Below are 17,695 nucleotides of genomic sequence, written 5' to 3'. Positions count from 1 at the left end.
ACAAACATAGAAAACACTCAGTGAGTATCTGTCAAGTAAATTAACTCTTGTCTCTAAATCTGATATTCTTCCCACTAAAGCATGCTTCCCCTTTTATCAACAAATGTTCACTGTTTAATAATAGTTCAAAGAGAATAGCAAGAGATTTTCTGTAAAGATCAATCATACCATACTTAAGTATTAAACTAAGCTCACACCCTTGGTCACTGCATCTACAGGTAGTGATGCACACAAACATACCCTCGAGGACCTGACCATTCCCACACACAGTTCATCAGTTTTGGTGCTTTGATCTCAAAGGAAAGAGATCAAACCAGAATCTATCAAACGACTAGACTGAGACTTGACTAACACAGTGAAAGGGCTTGGGGATTGGCACATGAAAGAGTCCAAGTTCGAAGGTCTAACATTCCAAAAGCCCAATGTAGGATGTCTCCAAGAGTTTCCTGGGTTTCTGCCGCCCAGGCTGGAGTTCAGCAGCACAATCATGGATCACTGCACCCTTCATCTCCTAGGCTCAAGTGATCCTCCCACCTCAGCCTCCTGAGTAGCTGGGACTACAGGTGTGCACCAACATGCCCTGCTAATTTTTTTCTTTTTTTTTGGTAGAGATGGGGTCTTGCTATGTTGCTCAGGCTGGTCTCAAACTCCTAGGTTCAAGCAATCCTCCTACCTTGGCCTCCGAAGCTGCTCAGATTATAGGCATAAGCCACCATGTCTGGCCCCCAGGAATTCAAAATGTACAACTTACTCCCTATGCACTGAATGTCAGCCCAAGACTTGATTTTAGTTCCTGGCTGCTCAGAGGGTGGAGTTGGGGAAAGTATGCCAGAGAAGAAAAAAAAAAAAAAAAACCACATCCACTCACTTCACTCCTCACTTCCTCACACACCAAGCAAATACCTATGCTTAGTTCCACAGCAGGGTCACATCTGTCCCCTGCAGAATCTGACCGGTAGAGCCACGTCTCCTCCACACCCTTGGCTCCTGGCCACACATTAATAGTTCATGTGGAGATGCAGGTGACTGTCTTCACATTGAGGCACCTCTAGTAACCAAGGCTAATCTCCCCAGTGGCTTTCCCCAAGGGACCCAGGTAATGTCACGTTTTCCCTCTGGCCTGGATAAAGGAGACAACTATCAGGAAAACATAAACAAAGGTCTAGAAACACAGAAACACACATCTATGTGTACCTGGGTCTGATCCTGACTGCTTAGGGAGAAGGGCCACCTAGCTTCTTGCCATTTCCCATAGATGATAGTTTTGCAGTCTGAGCCTCTCTGCTCCTCCCCCTAAGAAACTCAACAGCTGCTAACCACAATAGTGCATGCTAAGCACAAGAAATTCTACAAAGCACTAACCAAATTCAGCATGCGTTAGGCGTCAACTATCCCTAGAATCTTAAACTCAATTCTGGAGATACACAAAGGGGCCTTAAATATATACATATATTTTTTTTTTATTCAAGCTTCAATCATTTTGCCAGAAACACACCTGGTCCTTTGTTGAAAAGTGGTAAATATGCTTAACTCAAGGTAAGACATATTTATATTTTTGGAATAATTTGGCTCCGATGTGATCCAGTCCGTAAATTAGTATATGGAGTCACCATTTTCCAACACATTATGTGCTTTCCTATAGAAGTCTTGAATAGCAGCACCACCTCTACAAGTACCATTATCTTTTACCAAAAAAGTTTTAATATATGTTATCTCCTTTGTACACACAAGTGCAAACAAGTATGCCAATCAACCCCAAACCCATCTTTCACACTGCAAGCAGTGTTATTATCATAAAGAGAAATTTCATTATCTCACTCACAATATTGAGAAACTTCAAATACAAAGGGCAGCCTCCAAGATAAAGGGTAAGATTGTAGCCTCATTTCACCTTTGGTCTTTGATGAAACTCCACTACATTAGCAGCGCCACCAACCATAACTTACCTGCCCTGGGTGCCAACTCAGTAGTCTCTTCCTGTCCTTTTTTTTTTTTTTTTTTGAGAAGGAGTCTTGCACTGTCACTGGAGTGCAATGGCACGATCTTGGCTCACTGCAAATTCCGCCTCCCGGGTTCAAGCAATACTCCTGCCTCAGCCTCCAGAGTAGCTGGGATTACAGGCACCCACCACCTTGCCCGGCTAATTTTTTGTATTTTTAGTAGAGATGGGGTTTTACTATGTTGGCCAGGCTGGTCTTGAACTCATAACCTTGTGATTCGCCCACCTCGGGCTCCCAAAGTGCTGGGATTACAGGCACGAGCCACCGCACCCGGCCTCCCCGTTCTCTTAGTATCCCTTCTCTCCCTGCTTCCGTGCCTTTGAACTTGAAACATCCTTCAACATTTCCTCCCCACCACACTCTCTTTTCTTCTTTTTCTATATATATATATATATATATTTTTAGCCAGAGCCTTGCCCTGTTGCCCAGCTGGAGTGCAGTGGCATGATCTCTGCTCATTGCAACCTCTGCCTCCCAGATTCAAGTGATTCTCCTGCCTCAGCCTCCCAAGTAGCTGGAATTACAGGTGCCCACCAACAGGCCCAGCCTCCCAAAGTGCTATGATTACAGGCATGAGCCAATGCACCTGGCCCTCAGTCTCTTCTTAACCTAGCAAACTCCTACTCAGCCATAGGTCTAGCTTATCTGTCACCTTCCTACTTTCCCTGGCAGTTGCTCTCTCAGCAATCTCACAATAAGCTGCATGCATTTCTACTAGAACACTCACCACACTGTACTGTAAGTACTACTTCACCATTGTCACCTTCAATAGCCAAGAGGAAGGGAAGGAAAGAGAAGGGAAGAGAAGAGAGAAAGAGAAAGGAAGAGAGGAAAGGAAGAAAAGGAAAAGGAAGAGAACTGACATTTATTTAATAGTGACTCTATGCAAGACACAAAGTCAGAGGCGTTAATATATTCATTACTCCATCTTGTGAGAAAATGAATGCAATTTTTTCAGAAAACGAAATTGAGACTCCTACCCCAAGAAACTCAAAAGCTGCTAACCACAGTTAAGTTAGTTGCTCTATAACACAACTAGTAAGTGGATTCATGTTTAAATTCAAGCTCATCTGATTCCAAAGCCAAGTTTATTTCCACTACAAAGTGGCCTCTATGGGAAACATGGACACTAGCCGGAAACATCTTTTTAACCATAACCCTTCTCCCATCACCTTGTTGGCCACTATGCTACATAACTCTGGCTTCTGACCTTCCACCTATGATTGCACCTCAAAATCATCTGCTATAACCATCAGACGGCAAGGTGTTGCTAGGATTCTGGAAAGGACACAGTGAATACATTTGCAGAAAGGTAGTATGATACTATTTTAAAAAGGTTCAAGAACGCATATTATAAAGCTGTAAAAATGTGTCATATTTAAGTGGTCCTGCTAGGACAACTCATATAAAAATTCTTTATCTTTATAAAATCCTCATATCATGTACAACATGAAGATCAACTTCATTTCTACTCAAGTTCTTCAGTATATTCCCTCTCACTTATCAAGCTGTGATGCCCCAAAATAAACTGTAGTTAGGGTCTTCTTGCCAGTTCTGCACAGTATTTCAGTTGCTCTAGTCCCGGGTGGTGCTACTTCATAACTGCAGGAATAAGTGGCTGACTCCTCAGGCCATGGAGCATTGGGAGAACCCTGTTGTTTTTCCTGGAAGATTATGTCAAGCCCATCATTACATCTCTATGGTAACAGAAATATCCCGGGTTTTCTAGAATCGTCCTAGTTTTGAATATTTATAATCTGTTTCAAGACTCGTGACAAACACATGTCTTAACACAGGATTCAGTAAGCATGAATACAACATCTTTCCTTTAAAGAACTCCCCCAAAAGAGGCAATACTGGGTTGTGAAAAGAGCACAGGTTTTCCAGTCAAAGTAACCTGGGCTCAATTGTTTGTTTGGCCATTTACTACCTCTGTGACCTTGGGCAAAGGACTTCTCTGTGCTTCCATTTCCTCATCAGTAAAGTGAATAATTATCACCTACTTTAGAGAGTAGTCCTGCCAATTAGAGGAACAAGGATATAGCAAAGACTGACACAGAGTATGTACTCGATAGATAATGGACACTCTGTTTATTCTGTTATTGTTATTTGTAGCATCCCTAAAAGGAATGGAAAAGAAAGATACCATTTTTGCTCTTCTAAGTAAAGGACTATAAATTATGTGATTTACCTGTATTCAACTTCCTAAATGCAACACTTCAGTTACTACATTCCAGGTGGTGTTGATTCTTAAATAGTATACTAAGTTGCTGACTCATCACTTTGTAGTCTGGTGTCATCCCCTAATACTTCCTGAAATACTTAAACTTTATTAATTATTACTATCTCTGTGTAACAAAATTTTCTAAATTTTTGCAACAAGCCCATTTTCAAGGGTTATCCTGTGTAGTCGAAACACTATCCCAAGCTATGTACCCTCATTCTGCATCTAGAACTCACTTTACAACTTCATGATTTCATGAACAGAAGAGTAGAATACAAGTAGGGTACAGATAGCATACAATCATATCAGATTATCTTCCAATGATCCAAGGCATGGGCTCTGGAATCAGACTGCCTGGATTCAAATCTCTGTTGTTCTTCTTATTGGCTGTGTCACCTTGGACAAGTTATTTAATTTATATGGGCCTCAATTTCCTCATCATAAAATAGAAACAATCATAGTACCAAAAATAGTATCAATAATAGATTATTGTGAGGATTAAATAAATTGATGTAGGTACAGTGCTTGGAATACTGCCTGGTACATAGTAAGTGCTCAGTAAATGTCACACATCCTCATCATTCCCTTGCCTTACAGGGTTGGAAAAAAACAGTCTGTTACATTAGCAACCAAAAATACCAGATCAGGTAAAATACCTTTAAAATAACTGAAGAAAATGAATCTACCTAACCAGTTACTATCTCTAGGTGCCATAATAGCAGTAGATCTATCGTATTTGCAGATTGAATGTCTGTGGCTCCAACTATTCATAACTTACCTTGAAGATGTCATGTAGAAATTGTAGTTAAATCAAGAGTAGCACCAGATAGGAATGAGGTGGTGAGTCCTTGGCTGGTAAGTCTTTGGTCAATCACTCAGCAACAGCATCTCAATCTGTTTTTGCTGGTTTTCACTAAATACAGAACCATATTTAACCCTCTAAACAATCTTGTAAAACAAATCTGATCTTGTAAAACAAATCTTATAGACACATGGAGGGAATTATATGCTATGACAATAGTTGCAGTCTTGGGGATAGCAAAGATCTCAGGATGAAAACCCTGAACATGTTCCAAAACAGCAGAACTGAAACAACCCTAGACTATAAATAAAAGAAAAGGGGCTGGGTGTGGTGGCTCATGCCTGTAACCCGTGTTTTGGGCAGCCAAGGTGGGAAGACTGCTTGAGCCCAGGAGTTCAAGACCAGCCTGAGCAACACAGTGAGATTCCATCTCTACAAAAAAAAAAACAGAACTGAAAACCCAAACCTTTTATAAAACTCAAATGACTAGTCCAAAACCAACAGTGGTAAAGAATCTGCCCTAAGAAATCTAACACACTACAGCTCAGCCTTGCTCCCAACACAGATCACTGGCAGAGGGAATGGGAATTGTCAGGGAATAGATTTGACTGAGCAACTTAGCTTGGCCTGGGATCCAGCCCATGCCCTCAGCCTCACAGCCCTGTGTTTTAATCAAGTGACTCAGCCAGAGGCAGGAGAGCCCAGGCGCCTGTGGCTGGGAGGGATGGCAGCACAAAACACATCTGTCTAATCAGAAGCTAGTGGCGCTGGCATCCATTCTGTCAAGACTTACAGTGAAACAATGCTTCTGCAAAGGAAAAAAAGAAACTTATATTCACTCAGAAATCAAGTGATGCCTTTCTTCCCCTCTCTAACTCAGAAGGCAAATATGTGGAATTGTTTGCTAGGTCTTATATCCACCTACCCCCAAATATTTCCTGATGCATTTATAGAAAGAGGACAACTTATCTAGGAATAATAAACCAAACCTATACTACTAGTTACAAAGTGTTTAGAAAGTATAACATTAGGAAATGCTATTATTTTGACTTCTTTTATCTCAATCATCAATACGAGGGATGACACATAGGAAAGTGTTTTTGTAGTTTGCAGGTAGTTCACATATGTGAAGAAGTCACTGCAGTCATCTGAGGACATTGCACCACATTTCAGCAGAGTGATTCATTCATTCTTTTATTTGTTCATTTACTAATTAATTTAAAATACTTATACTAAGTTCCCATTGAGTGCCAGGAACAGTGCCAGGCTATGTAGATACAGAAATAAACCACAAAGTCTGAGTCCTCAGGAGCTCAATCTTTTCCCAAATTGTTCTTTTCATCTCCATCCTATTCCAACCACAGCTGCACGTCTCTTTGCTCCCTTTTTCCTTCTCTTTCTCCACCTCTCCAGGTCTGAGCCACTTAAGAGTGAGGTCATGTGCTTCTCCCACATTCTGCAAAAGTTCTAGCACAGGTCCAAGTGCCCAGATGGGCACTAGGGAAAAATACTGTATTTAGTGACTTAAGAGGCAAATATTTAGTGAAACACATGGCTTTATTACCATTTTTTAAACCTGTTTTCATTATACTGTATTTCTGCCAACCTACCTTCCCCCAATTCTCTCAAAGCAGTTCTCCTAACAATCTCAAGAGGTTACAGATTAATAACAACAAGTAAATGAGCAGAAACCACTCTCCTCTCAATGATCTGTGGATCATGTGTCCCGCATGAGGGCAGTCAATAGAGGAGACCCTTAGAAAATCAGGAGGAGGCATCAAAAGCTTGAAGCAACAGAAAGTGGAAACATTTTCTGACACCTGATTCATCTGGATGTGGAAATTCTCTACCAGACTTCAACTTGTAACCATGAATAGAAAATAACCCAGAATCAGATTTTTAAGACTGGAAGGAACCTTATCTGGTCCAACTCTCTAACTTTATAAAGAAACCAAGGCTCATGGAGAAAGTGTGACTAAACCCAGATTGCAGATTGTCTTTGACAGATGCAGAAGCTGAAACCAAGCCACCTGCCTCCCAATGCAGGGCCCATTGTCTCCTTAGAGCAGCCAGGAGCACAGCACATGCCAAAAAGCAGTCCTTGAGGCAATGGCTACTAGCACTCACATGCCCCCATGGGTACACTGCCTTTCCAGTTACTTTCATTGCTTCCTCCTAGCAAGCCTCTGCCTTGCTTAGGGCAACTCAAGACAGCTCCCAGGAGCTCTGAGACTCCCTGTGTAACTGAACAACAACTCCCTCGAGTGGGAAGCCTGCTTTCATTCTATAAAATGGGACTATCTTCTGTCCTCTTCTGTTCAGGATTGTGATGAAGATCAATGAGATACTAGCCACCAAGGAAACCTACATTCTTTGAAGAAAACTTGAGTCCTAATAGAGCATTTATATCATGATTAAGTCCTACTAATACCAAGAGTTGGATTCCAGAATTTTATAAAGACTGATGTTTTTATTGCCTCTATGTTTAAACATTTTAAAAATATTAAGAGCAGGGGGGCACCCAAGATGGCCAAATAGGAACAGCTCCAGCCTCCAGCTCCCAGCATTAGCGACACAGAAGATGGGTGATTTCTGCATTTCCAACTGAGGTACTGGGTTCATCTCACTGGGGCATGTCAGAGAGTCGATGCTGGTCCACGGGTACAGCCCAACCAGCGAGAACTGAAGGAGGGTGAGGCACTGCCTCACCTGGGAAGCACAAGGGGGAAGGGAATTCCTTTTCCTAGCCAAGGGAAATTGAGACACACAACACCTGGAAAATCGGGTAACTCCCACCCTAATACTGCACTTTACCAAGGGTCTTAGCAAATGGCACACCAGGAGATTATATCCCACACCTGGCCCGGAGGGTTCCATGCCCACAGAGCCTCCCTCATTGCTAGCACAGCAGTCAGAGATCTAACTGCAAGACAGCAGTGATGCTGGGGGAGAGGTGCCCGCCATTGCTGAGGCTTAAGTAGGTAAACAAAGCCTCCAGGAATCTCGAATTGGGTGGAGCCCACCACAGCTCAAGGAGGCCTGCCTGCCTCTATAAACTCCACCTCTGGGGACAGGGCATAGCTAAACAAAAAGCAGCAGAAACCTCTGCAGATGTAAAAGTCCCTGTCTGACAGCTTTGAAGAGAGCAGTGGTTCTCCCAGCACGGAGGTTGAGATCTGAGAATAGACAGACTGCCTGCTCAAGTGGGTCCCTGACCCCTGAGTAGCCTAACTGGGAGACATCCCCCACTAGGTGCAGACCGACACCTCACACCTCACATGGCTGGGTACACCCCTGAGACGAAGCTTCCAGAGCAAGAATCAGATAGCAACACTCGCTGTTCAGCAATATTCTATCTTCTGCAGCCTCTGCTGCTGACACCCAGGCAAACAGGGTCTGGAGTGGACCTCAAGCAAACTCCAACAGACCTGCAGATGAGGGTCCTGACTGTTAGAAGGAAAACTAACAAACAGAAAGGACACCCATACCAAAACCCCATCGGTACGTCACCATCATCAAAGATCAAAGGCAGATAAAACCACAAAGATGGGGAAAAAGCAGTGCAGAAAAGCTAGAAATTCAAAAAATCAGAGCACATCTCCCCCTCCGAAGGAACGGAGCTCATCGCAGCAACGGAACAAAGCTGGATGGAGAATGACTTTGACAAGTTGAGAGAAGAAGGATTCAGTCGATCAAACTTCTCAGAGCTAAAGGAGGAACTACGTAACCAGCGCAAAGAAACTAAAAACCTTGAACAAAGAATGGATGAATGGATAACTAGAATAATCAATGCAGAGAAGACCTTAAAAGAACCGATAGAGATGAAAACCATGACATGAGAACTACGTGACAAATGCACAAGCTTCAGTAACCAACTCGATCAACTGGAAGAAAGATTATCAGTGATTGAAGATCAAATGAATGAAATGAAGCTAGAAGAGAAGTGTAGAGAAAAAAGAGTAAAAAGAAATGAACAAAGCCTCCAAGAAATATGGGATTATGTGAAAAGACCAAATCTACGTCTGATTGGTGTGCCTGAAAGTGACGGGGAAAATGGAACCAAGTTAGAAAACACTCTACAGTATATCATCCAGGAGAGCTTCCCCAACCTAGTAAGGCAGGCCAATATCCAAATTCAGGAAATACAGAGAACACCACAAAGACACTCCTCGAGAAAAGCAACCCCAAGACACATAATCGTCAGATTCACCAAGGTTGAAATGAAGAAAAAAATGTTAAGGGCAGCCAGAGAGAAAGGTCGGGTTACCCACAAAGGGAAGCCCATCAGACTAACAGCAGATCTCTCGGCAGAAACTCTATAAGCCAGAGAGAGTGGGGGCCAAAATTCAACATTCTTAAAAAGAAGAATTTTAAACCCAGAATTTCATATCCAGCCAAACTAAGTTTCATAAGTGAAGGAGAAATAAAATCCTTTACAGACAAGCAAATGCTTAGAGATTTTGTCACCACCAGGCCTGCCCTACAAGAGATCCTGAAGGAAGCACTAAACGTGGAAAGGAACAACCGGTACCAGCCATTGCAAACACATGCCAAAATGTAAAGTCCATCGATGCTAGGAAGAAACTGCATTAACTAACCAGCAAAATAACCAGCTAATATCATAATGACACGATCAAGTTCACACATAACAATATTAACCTTAAATGAAAACAGACTAAATGCTCCAATTAAAACATACAGACTGGCAAATTGGATAAAGAGTCAAGACCCATCAGTTTGCTGTATTCAGGAGACCCATCTCACATGCAGAGACACACACAGGCTCAAAATAAAGGGATGGAGGAAGATCTACCAAGCAAATGGAAAACAAAAAAAAGCAGGGGTTGCAATCCTAGTCTCTGATAAAACAGACTTTAAACCATCAAAGATCAAAAGACACAAAGAAGGCAATTACATAACGGTAAAGGCATCAATACATCAGGAAGAGCTAACTATCCTAAATACATATGCACCCAATACAGGAGCACCCAGATTCATAAAGCAAGTCCTTAGAGACTTACAAAGAGACTTAGACTCCCACGCAATAATAATGGGAGACTTTAACACCCCACTGTCAACATTAGACAGATCAACGAGATAGAAAGTTAACAAGGATATCCAGGAATTGAACTCAACTCAGCACCAAGCAGACCTAATAGATATATACAGAACTTTCCACCCCAAATCAACAGAATATACATTCTTCTCAGCACCACATCGCACTTATTCCAAAATTGATCACATAGTTGGAAGTAAAGCACTCCTCAGCAAATGTCCAAGAACAGAAATTATAACAAACTGTCTCTCAGACCACAGTGCAATCAAACTAGAACTCAGGACTAAGAAACTCAATCAAAACCGCTCAACTACATGGAAACTGAACAACCTGCTCCTGAATGACTACTGAATACATAACGAAATGAAGGCAGAAATAAAGATGGTCTTTGAAACCAATTAGAACAAAGATACAACATACCAGAATCTCTGGGACACATTTGCAGCAGTGTATAGAGGGAAATTTATAGCACTAGATGCCCACAAGAGAAAGTAGGAAAGATCTAAAATTGACACCCTAACATCACAATTAAAAGAACTAGAGAAGCAAGAGCAAACACATTCAAAAGCTAGCAGAAGGCAAGAAACAACTAAGATCAGAGCACAACTGAAGGAGATAGAGACACAAAAAACTCTCCAAAAAATCAATGAATCCAGGAGCTGGTTTTTTTGGAAAAGATCAACAAAATTGATAGACTGCTAGCAAGACTAATAAAGAAGAAAAGAGAGAAGAATCAAATAGATGCAATAAAAAATGATAAAGGGGATATCACCACCGACCCCACTGAAATACAAACTACCATCAGAGAATACTATAAACACCTCTACGCAAATAAACTAGAAAATCTATAAGGAATGAATAATTTCCTGGACAATTACACCCTCCCAAGACTAAACCAGGAAGAAATTGAATCCCTGAATAGACCAATAGCAGGTTCTGAAATTGAGGCAATAATTAATAGCCTATCAACCAAAAAAAGTCCAGGACCAGATGGATTCACAGCCGAATTCTACCAGACGTACAAGGAGGAGCTGGTACCATTCCTTCTGAAACTATTCCAGTCAACAGAAAAAGAGGGAATCCTCCCTAACTCATTTCATGTGGCCAATATCACCCTGATACCAAAGCCTGGCAGAGACACAACAAAAAAAGAGAATTTTAGACCAATATCCCTGATGAACATCGATGCAAAAATCCTCAATAAAATACTGGCAAACCGAATCCAGCAGCACATCAAAAAGCTTATCCACCATGATCAAGTGGGCTTCATCCCTGGGATGCAAGGCTGGTTCAACATATGCAAATCAATAAACGTAATCCAGCATTTAAACAGAACCAAAGACAAAAACCACATGATTATCTCAATAGATGCAGAAAAGGCCTTTGACAAAATTCAACAGCCCTTCATGCTAAAACTCTCAATAAATTCGGTATTGATGGCATGTATCTCAAAATAATAAGAGCTATTTATGACAAACTCACAGCCAATATCATACTGAATGGGCAAAAACTGGAAGCATTCCCTTTGAAAACTGGCACAAGACAGGAATGCCCTCTCTCACCACTCCTATTCAACATAGTGTTGGAAGTTCTGGCTAGGGCAATCAGGCAAGAGGAAGAAATAAAGGGTATTCAGTTAAGAAAACAAGAAGTCAAATTGTCCCTGTTTGCAGATGACATGATTGTATATTTAGAAAACCCCATTATCTCAGCCCAAAATCTCCTTAAGCTGATAAGCAACTTCAGCAAAGTCTTAGGATACAAAATCAATGTGCAAAAATCACAAGCATTCTTATACACCAGTAACAGACAAACAGAGAGCCAAATCATGAATGAACTTCCATTCACAATTGCTTCAAAGAGAATAAAATATCTAGGAATCCAACTTACAAGGGATGTAAAGGACCTCTTCAAGGAGAACTACAAACCACTGCTCAGTGAAATAAAAGAGGACACAAACAAATGGAAGAACATACCATGCTCATGGATAGGAAGAATCAATATTGTGAAAATGGTCATACTGCCCAAGGTAATAGATAGATTCAATGCCATCCCCATCAAGCTACCAATGGCTTTCTTCACAGAATTGGAAAAAACTGCTTTAAAGTTCATATAGAACCAAAAAAGACCCCACATTGCAAAGACAGTCCTAAGCCAAAAGAACAAAGCCGGAGGCATCACACTACCTGACTTCAAACTATACTACAAGGCTACAGTAACCAAAACAGCACGGTACTGGTACCAAAACAGAGATATAGACCAATGGAACAGAACAGAGGCCTCAGAAATAATATCACACATCTACAGCCATCTGATCTTTGACAAACCTGACAAAAACAAGAAATGGGGAAAGGATTCCCTATTTCATAAATGGTGCTGGGAAAATTGGCTAGCCATAAGTAGAAAGCTGAAACTGGATCCTTTCCTTACTCCCTATAGGAAAATTAATTCAAGATGGACTAGAGACTTAAATGCTAGACCTAAAACCATAAAAACCCTAGAAGAAAACCTAGGTAATACCATTCAGGACATAGGCATGGGCAAGGATTTCATGTCTAAAACACCAAAAGCAACAGCAACAAAAGTCGAAATTGACAAATGGGATCTCATTAAACTAAAGAGCTTCTGCACAGCAAAAGAAACTACCATCAGAGTGAACAGGCAACCTACAGAATGGGAGAAAATTTTTGCAATCTACTCATCTGACAAAGGGCTAATATCCAGAACCTATAAAGAACTCAAACAAATTCACAAGAAAAAAACAAACAACCCCATCAAAAAGTGGGCAAAGGATATGAACAGACACTTCTCAAAAGAAGACATTCATACAGCCAACAGACACATGAAAAAATGCTCATCATCACTGGCCCTCAGATAAATGCAAATCAAAACCACAATGAGATACTATCTCACATCAGTTAGAATGGCAATCATTAAAAAATCAGGAAACAACAGGTGCTGGAGAGGATGTGGAGAAATAGGAACACTTTTACACTGTTGGTGGGACTGTAAACTAGTTCAACCATTGTGGAAAACAGTGTGGCGATTCCTCAAGGATCTAGAACTAGAAATACCATTTGACCCAGCCACCCCATTACTGGGTATATACCCAAAGGTTTATAAATCATACTGCTATAAAGACACATGCACACTATGTTTATGGCAGCACTATTCACAATAGCAAAGACTTGGAATCAACCCAAATGTCCATCAGTGACAGACTGGATTAAGAAAATGTGGCACATATACACCATGGAATACTATGCAGCCATAAAAAAGGATGAGTTTGTGTCCTTTGTAGGGACATGGATGCAGCTGGAAACCATCATTCTCAGCAAACTATTGCAAGATGAGAAAGCCAAACACCGCATGTTCTCACTCATAGGTGGGAATTGAACAATGAGATTTCTTGGACACAAGAAGGGGAACATCACACACCGGGGCCTATTGTGGGGATGGGGGAAGGGGGAGGAATAGCATTAGGAGATATACCTAATGTAAATGACGAGTTAATGGGGGCAACACACCAATATGGCACATATGTATACATATGTAACAAACCTGCATGTTGTGCACATGTACCCTAGAACTTAAAGTATAATAAAAAATTAAAAAATTTTTAAAAAATTAATACCATACACACATGCATGCAATCCAAGTAACAAACAATAGCATCTGACACTTGATCCTTATAGTGACTCTGGTAAGTGAGGATAGAATTTGTTCATTATCATCAATTTACAGAAGAGGAAACCAGCTCAGAGAAGCCATCTGTCTTGCCCAAGGTCACACAGGTAACAAAATGTAATGCTGGGGCAATGACTTTCTCTAGGTCCCTTTTGAATTTTCTGCAAATTAGTTTGTGAATGTTCTGCTCAAATTTGGCACATCAGCAACACTAAAGAGCTACCTTCTGTTATATTTGAGATGTTTAGCAAGGAGTACAGTTCAACCCTGCATTTTCAACAGCAGCCATATGGCCCAGCACTCATCTCTCCCAGAAGATAAATACAGGGAAATTATGAGGGGTGAACTTCGGGGCTCACAAACAAAATTAACCTTCATGATGCTTTTAATTTTAATAATTTATTTTCTACATTCTTTCAAAAACAATCTGAGATAGCTCTTAGCTCTGACAATAATTGAGTCAAAAGGGTTGTATTTACTTGTGTGTTTTTAAAATTTATTAATATAGATGCAAAGAAAAAGATTTGGAAGGATATATCCCAAGTTTCGCTTTAATTATTTCTGAGTATAGATTTATTGATATCATTATTATAATTATTAGCGATAGAGTCTTGCTCTGTCACCCAGGCTGTAGTGCAGTCGCATGATCTCAGTTCACCACAACCTCCGCCTCCCGAGTTCATGAGAGTCTCCTGCCTCCGCCTCCTGAGTATCACACTGAGCTGGGACTACAGGCGCACGCCACCACGCCCAGCTAAGTTTTGTATTTTTAGTAGAGATGGGGTTTCACCATATTGGCCAGGCTGGTCTCGAACTGCTGACCTCGTGAACCACTTGCCTCAGCCTCCCAAAGTGCTGGGATTACAGACATTAGCCACTGCACCTGGCCTGGTATTATTATTAATGTTAATCTGGATCTTATTTTTTCTCCTGCAATGAATATGTTTAGTTTTGGTAACCAGAAAAACAATAAAGGATATTTTTATTTTAAAAACATTCTTCATTCTGAAAAGTGGGAAAAAGTGGATGTCTCCCCAGAGACTAGAGAAGCTCTATTACTGTGAACCAGATTGTGGAAAATTCAAACAGTAGTCTAAGCCCTCTAGAACCTTGGTCCTACTTCACCATCTGGGTACTTGAAGCCCCTAAGAATATACAACAATCTGCCAGGACACCAGTTTTATTCAGATATTTTGAAGAAAAAACTTTACATTTTTAAATCAAAGTCAATATATTATGAAATCAAATGAAAAAATTGCATAAGTGCAGGAGCACGCGTTGGTCTTCTCTTCCATTGCAGGATCTTCTATGGAAAAGTTTGGTAAGCCCTAAGACAAACATTATAATCTTATACCCCCCAACTTTTGAGAGAGAGACAACCTCATTAATACCAAGTAAGTTCTCCTCTTAATTTAAAAAAAAAAAAAAAGCCACATTTTTCTTCATCTACTGTATGTTTAAAAATTCTTTGTAGAACAGGTGACAAGCAAACATATTACCAGGGAGCTCTGGAAGCCTACAAGGGCACAGTTCACCCTACCTCCCCAAAGAGGAGAAACACCTAGACTAGCATCTGGGTTTTGAAGATGGTGGAACCTGGGCTTCCTCTAGGCTGCCTCACATTTCTACAAGGCAGCAGACTACTCTGCACAAGGTGCTAATTCATTCATTCCACAAGTGTTTATTGAGCAAAACCTGAAAAAGTCCTCTTAGGGGACAGTGGAATCATTCACCAACCAACGGTTAGGGCTAACGGGTCAGATGTGGACAATCAATCTTTCATTAAACCCCAAACCACCTCTAGGATAAAGCAAACAGGGCCCTGCCCCACCCACGCACTAGCAGCTGGGCAGGATTAGGGTAGGCCTTCTAGAACAGGACTGCTGCTGAGAGGCTAAGGCAGTCACGGATTACCTCCAGAATAACGGAAACTCCTGCACCATACACGACATAATAGCTCTAAGATGTTTTGCATAGTGCCTGACACCTGGTGAGAACTCAATAATGTTAGACATTTTTGCTGTCCTTATTCCAGCTTGCTTTTACTTAAGGAGCACAAAGAAAGTGTAAAATACAAAGGTTTTAGAATCAGAGATTGGATTTGAATCCCAGCTATGCTACTTCCTAGCTAAGTGACTCAAGGAAGCAATCTTTCTGAGCCTGTTTCTCACCTATAAAATAGAGTATAGTATATCACCCCTCATGTAACTTTGTGAGAATTAAAGATATATCACATACAAAGGAGTGTCTGAGCCATGGTAAGTGCCTAGTAAACAACAGTCAACATTGCCCTACTGCCGTCCCCACACCTTCTCTTCTCCTTCCTAGCTGCTCTTGATGGGTTCTGCAATCTGATTTCACCTGGATACCACACTAAGGGTGAGAAGAGGCAGAACTTCAGGGGTGGAGGAAAGTGAGGGGAGGGAAATGCTGGAGACCTTCTATAGAAATCCAGCCAAGTCTTCAGCTCCTTTCAATCATCCTACCCTATCTGGCTGCTCCATCCAGCAGACAGCAGGGGTCACCATCCTGGTGGGGAATGGCTGCCAACAGGGGGACGGGAAGCTGGATGGCAGTTTGCATCCACCCCGCCTTCCAGGGTCTGTCTGTCTGAAGCCCCACCGGGCTTCATCTGCACATCCCTGCGGGGCTGTGTGGCTCAGCGGGCTGACAGTGTGACTCACAGCCTGTTCTTATCTAGGCTTCTATCTCAACCCTGAGCCCAAAGCCCTGGAGGCTGCTGGTCACAAACCAGCACTAACTGAAAAGAAGAACTTTTCATTAAGGCAGGAAATGGAGCCCCTCCAGGTCAGAAGGGATTTATAAAGAGAGGAGGAAGGAAAGGGAAGAGGCGGCAGGATGGGTGCAGAGAAAGAGAGACCCACTTCCTATATGCTGGTAGAGCCCTGTGTCTTAGAAGCTAAAAACAGTCGTTTTTCCACTTTGAAGGATGATAAAGCCCACTCGTGTAGTTTATAGCTCGCCGTGGGACGAGGTGTGGGTATGGAAGAGAATTTCAAAACGAGTCCTATTTTCAAAGGAGAAATCATCATCCCCTGGCCGGCCCCTCCCAACACCCCACCTGTAAACAGGTCCTGACGCTCCTACCTTTCTGCACCTGAGCAATCTGAGGGGCAGTTACTCTGCAGCCAGGTCTCTCCAGCACCCAGCCTCAAGCCCAGGTCAGTCCCTGAAAGCCCCAGAAAACGCGACAGCTCCGCAGAACCCTCGCCTACCCCGGCATCCCAGCTTCCTGGCCGCCTGGGCAGCGGAGGTGGCTCTGGAGTAGGTGGGAAACTGAGGAAAGGAGCTTTCCCGGTGCCAAAACGCAGTTCCCATTTTAGAACTGGGAAGACTAAGGAACATCATTGTACACCACCTCCCTCACTTAACAGAGAAGGAAGCAGAGACCAAGAGAGGGAAACAAAGTTGCCTGAGGTAACACAGCGAGTGGGCAAAGTAATGACTGGAACCCGAGTGCGCACCTCGGAGTCGCTGCCGGGCAGGGAGCGCGCCTCGCCGTCTCTCTCGTCTTCTGGCCACCGGCCCTCGGCCTGGCGGAGCAAACTGCGCAGCCCCCGGCGCGGCGCGTTACCTTCCCCAGGGCTGGGCGCTGCAAGCCTTCACTCTCCCGACGGGCGCTGGCGGCTTTGCCCGGCTCGCACGCGCGCGGCGCGGCCCGGGTGTAGCCCGGCCCTGTCAACGCAGAGCGGCGTGCGCGAGTCCCACCCCCCCGCCCCGCGGGCGGCTAGCAGCGCGCCGGGGGTGGTCCCGGATGCTCGGGCCAATGGCGCTTCGCCTGCTCCCCGCCCCGGCCCTCCCCTGCCTCCTCGCCGGCACCCAGCGCCCGCCAGCGCCAGCCCTCTCCCCTTCCCTCTCTTCGCCCTCCGCCCCCGCCTGCTGCTTCTCTCCCGCTCCTAGCCTCC

The 17,695-nt window shown here is 42.8% G+C and overlaps 1 protein-coding gene across 10 annotated transcripts in view; it reads right to left on the bottom strand.

Moving 5' to 3' along the window:
- The window catches only part of SYTL2 (synaptotagmin like 2), a 122,576-nt gene extending 105,087 nt beyond the window's left edge, over positions 1-17,489 (bottom strand). For 3 of the 10 annotated variants that reach the window (XM_009187049.4, XM_021926374.2, XM_031653068.1), the window contains exon 1: positions 17,255-17,489. The gene's annotated coding sequence lies outside the window, so the exon portion shown is untranslated. Of the gene's footprint in view, positions 1-5,002; positions 7,813-17,254 lie in introns of those variants that run through there. The other 7 variants (XR_002517147.2, XM_021926381.2, XM_021926391.2 and 4 more) reach the window with 4 other exon arrangements.
- Positions 17,490-17,695: the final 206 nt, after the last annotated feature.

This window comes from Papio anubis, chromosome 12 (assembly GCF_008728515.1).
Source record: "Papio anubis isolate 15944 chromosome 12, Panubis1.0, whole genome shotgun sequence".
Taxonomy (NCBI): domain Eukaryota; kingdom Metazoa; phylum Chordata; class Mammalia; order Primates; family Cercopithecidae; genus Papio; species Papio anubis.
Note: the sequence above shows the minus strand (reverse complement) of the source record. Positions and strands in the feature narration are given on the sequence as shown.